The sequence below is a fragment of the Anomalospiza imberbis genome, chromosome 5, assembly GCF_031753505.1.
Source record: "Anomalospiza imberbis isolate Cuckoo-Finch-1a 21T00152 chromosome 5, ASM3175350v1, whole genome shotgun sequence".
Classification (NCBI taxonomy): domain Eukaryota; kingdom Metazoa; phylum Chordata; class Aves; order Passeriformes; family Viduidae; genus Anomalospiza; species Anomalospiza imberbis.
This window is the reverse complement of record NC_089685.1, coordinates 17,084,536-17,088,262: the sequence shown is the minus strand read 5'-3', so window position 1 is coordinate 17,088,262 and position 3,727 is coordinate 17,084,536. Positions and strand designations below refer to the sequence as shown.

Sequence of the window (3,727 nt, the reverse complement as noted above, 5' to 3'; positions counted from 1 at the left end):
ACAGTGAGTGCCTGACAGACTCCTCTAGAGACTTTTTGGAAGAAAAAATTGAGCCTGAGTTTGGATAGCTTGCATAGCCAAATTACTGAATTTGCTAAAGCACCCAAGTCAAGAAAAGAGTTGGTAATTTTTAATATTATTTTTATCAGTTATCTCCTATTGTTGATTATATTATGATTAAAGCAATTAAATTCTTGATACAAAATTGCACAAAAATTGAATTATTTCCTAATGAGAATCTTTTAGGGAAGTAAAAGTCTTCTTTGTAGCAAGCTCTTCATAATTTGCTATAAATTAGCTTAATCTAATCCTGCGGACTATTCTATGTGTAATAAATTCCTCTCTCATATTGCCAAACTGGATTTATGAATTCTCCTCATGAGGAGATATTATGAAATTACTAAAAAGTAGCAAAGGCAGTTATCAACCTGCCTACGTGCTTGTGTGGATCTGGTCCTATCTTTCTTCTCTGAATCTAGGCCTCTGAAAAGGGAAAATTTGCTCTATTTACAATAGTCAGACAAGGGAGTAAAGAGCATGTGCATTGCACTTCGTATTAGTCATGTTTCAGTTCTCCAGACAAGAATAACAGAAGCCTCAGGGCACTGCTTATGTTCTTTGTGCAAGGGTTCATGCCAGTGTGTGCAGGCTGTTGTAGGAGCATAATCTTGCAAAGGCTGCTGTAGTTAGCTGGCTTTTCCCAGGGTACCCTCCCTGAAAAACAAACAGGAACAAATGGTAACAATTTGCATCTTACAGTACACAGCAGTTGCATGCCCCATGTACAGGTCAAAGCAACAGTTCAGGCCAAGTCAAACAGCAATTCCATGTAGGAAATGTTCTTTATAGTTCTGACAAACGTGATAATCATAGAATATCCTGCATTGGGAGGGACCCACAAGGAGCATCAAACAACTCCTGGCCTTGCACAAGACAGTCCCAAGACACTCTGTGCCTGAGGGCAACAAAGATGATTTAGGGACTGGACCACCACTTACAAGGAGAGGCTGAGTGATCTGGGCCTCTCTACCTAGAGAGACTTCAGACTTGAGAACTGGAGATTAAGAGGGAAACTCATCAATGTCTACTCATCAGTGTCTGTCTGAAGAGAGAGTGTCAAGAGGATGGAGCCAGAATCTTCTCAGTGGTGTCAAGAAATAGGATAAAAGGCAATAACCAGAAACTGATGTACAAGAGGTTTCACCTGATTATGAATTATTCACCTGATTGCAATTATTATTGTGTGGGTGACCATGCACTGGAACATATTGCTCAGAGAAATTGTGGAGTCTCCCCCACTGGAGATATTCAAAACCATCTGGACACAATTTGGTGCAACGTGCACTGGGATGAACCATCTTAAGCAGGGAGGCTGGACCAGATGGCTTCACTGTGGTCTCTTCCAACTTTACCCATTCAGTGATTCTGTGATTAGCCAGCTCTTTGAGTGTTCCCAAATGAACCACATCAGGCCCCATGGGCATGTAGGGATCCAGTGGGAGCACCACATCTGGCAAAACTTCAGGGTTAACTGGGACTTTATTGTTCACACAACCATAGTACTCAAGCACCAGGCACTGGAACCCCCTTAACCCATAAAGCATAGAAGACAGAGGCAAACAAAGAATTAAACATCTCTGCCTTGCCTATGTCCCTGTCATCTGGACCTCTTTGTGCCATCTGTGCAGTGTTAACATCCAGCAACTTGATGTTCCCCATAAGGTTAAGAGCAATTGATTGGAAGTGTCCTTTAATTCCTTGAAGAATAATTAATTGGATTCCTTGTCCTGGCTGGAAAGTCGGTAGTAGACTCCCGTGATAACCGGCATTATTTATTTGCCCCTTAATCCTTACTCAGTGGCCCTCATCCATGCATTTTCCAACTGTAAGCTCCATACAGCCCTTCTGTTACATACAGCACCACACCCCTGCCTCACCCACCCTGCCATCCAACATGGCACTTCAGTCACAGGACTCAGCCCACCAGGTTCACATATGCCAATGTTGTCATCTCTGGGACTAGGACAAATCTTCAAGCTCCTCTTATTTATTCCTTATGCTGCATGTGTTGGTGTAGAAATATTTTAAGTGTGGCTTGTCTTAGCTGACACATTGTGTAGCAGATTGAGGGATCCCAATAGTGCTCAGTTCCTCAAGTTTTTGCATTCCAACCCATTGCTTATACCTGTCAAGTCTGTTTTCGTCCCTTTCCCTCTTTCAGGGTGGTTTAAAGACCTATCAATGAGTTCTGCTAGCTCCTATGCCAAAACCCTTTTTCCCCTCTGAGAAAGGTTCATCCCATGAGGCAACAGTAGACCTGCTGGAGTACAGACCATCCCATGGCCAAAAATCCCACAATTTTTCCAATGCCATTTGGAGCCTCGTGTTGGTCTGAGGAGTCTGCCTGTTCCTTTCTATATTCTTCCTTGCTACTGGAAAGACTGAGGAAATCATTACCTGTACTCTTGTTTCTTCAACCAATCACCTCAAGGCCTTGAAATCTCTTTTGCCCTGAGATTCCTATTTGTCTTCTTACCAATAGTGGATAATAATCAGAAGGCTGTAACAGACTGGACAGTTATCTAGTAGTGACCCTCACCCAAGCCCCTGATAGACAGCAGACCTTTCTGTCAGTATAGTGGGCACTCTGTTTACTTGAGAAGGGAGTCATCTATGATAACTACCCTTCTTTTCCTCTTAACAAAGGTCATAGTGTAGGGGCCAGTCTGTGTTGCCCTATGTGGTCCCTCTATCCCCAAAGCACCTTTGTTCCCCTCTCAGGTAAAACTATCTGTGTCAAAACTATCTTAGTTTTAGAGACTCATATCTGTTGCAAAAATGACAGTCCTACTTGTCATTGTCAAGTTTTCAGGAAAGGAGGATCCCGCCTTCTGGTATGGGCACTGAGAGTCTTCCATCCTTCATGTTCGAGAGATCCTTGATTAACTACTTCACAGGGTTCTGAGTTCACCTGCATCTCCACTACAGTGGAAGTTTGAGGCTCCTGAGATTGTAGCAGCTCTGAGAATGACCTACCAATTTCTTGCTCATTATCTTGAATACTGCACAGCCTGTTCACTTCCTCCTGTATCTCCTTCACACAGCTCATTGACAGTTGCACACTTTTTACAAAAGACATGATTGTAAGTCCCAGCCTCATAGAGAGTCGTCAGACTCGCTTGTTAACCTGGGACCTGGTAAGCTACATTTACCAACAAAAGGTCTGACTGGCTGGAGGTCTCTGACATGGCTGGTGCAGTGACTCAAGCAGCTGTGGGGAAACAAGATCTGAGACATGTCAAAACCATACCTGAGAGAGCAGGTAAGACAGGGGATGAAAAGATCTGTTTGTGACCTCCTTCACCAAATATTGAGTTTGCTCACTGCCTCTGCTGGTTGACAAAAGAGAGTCGAGGTCATTGACAGACAGCCCAGTTAAAAAAAGTATGTAACTTACAGTGTCCATAAGAAAGTAAAGTTTTTTCTTAAAGTCACTTTGTAAAACCTGGCTAAGATCACTCAAGGGTACAAAAGTAAGCATGAAATGGTGTTGTGGCTGTATTTCCTACCACTAGCTACGAGCTCAATGGACCTATATTGGCAGAAAATATCAAACAGTATGACCTTTATCAAGATACATTTTGTTCTGTTTTCTAATCTAAAAAATTATTCTTCAGAATCAAATTTGAAATCATCATTTAATTATGTGCCATGTTTCATTTACTGT

The 3,727-nt window shown here is 42.4% G+C and overlaps 1 long non-coding RNA gene across 1 annotated transcript; it reads right to left on the bottom strand.

Annotated features, from left to right (window-relative positions):
• Positions 1-459: 459 nt before the first annotated feature.
• LOC137474955 (uncharacterized) lies at positions 460-3,290 on the bottom strand. The gene is made up of 2 exons (XR_010999580.1): positions 3,037-3,290; positions 460-714 (listed from the first exon to the last, which is right to left on the bottom strand). It is a non-coding gene; the product is annotated as an uncharacterized lncRNA (long non-coding RNA).
• Between the last annotated feature and the right edge of the window lie 437 nt (positions 3,291-3,727).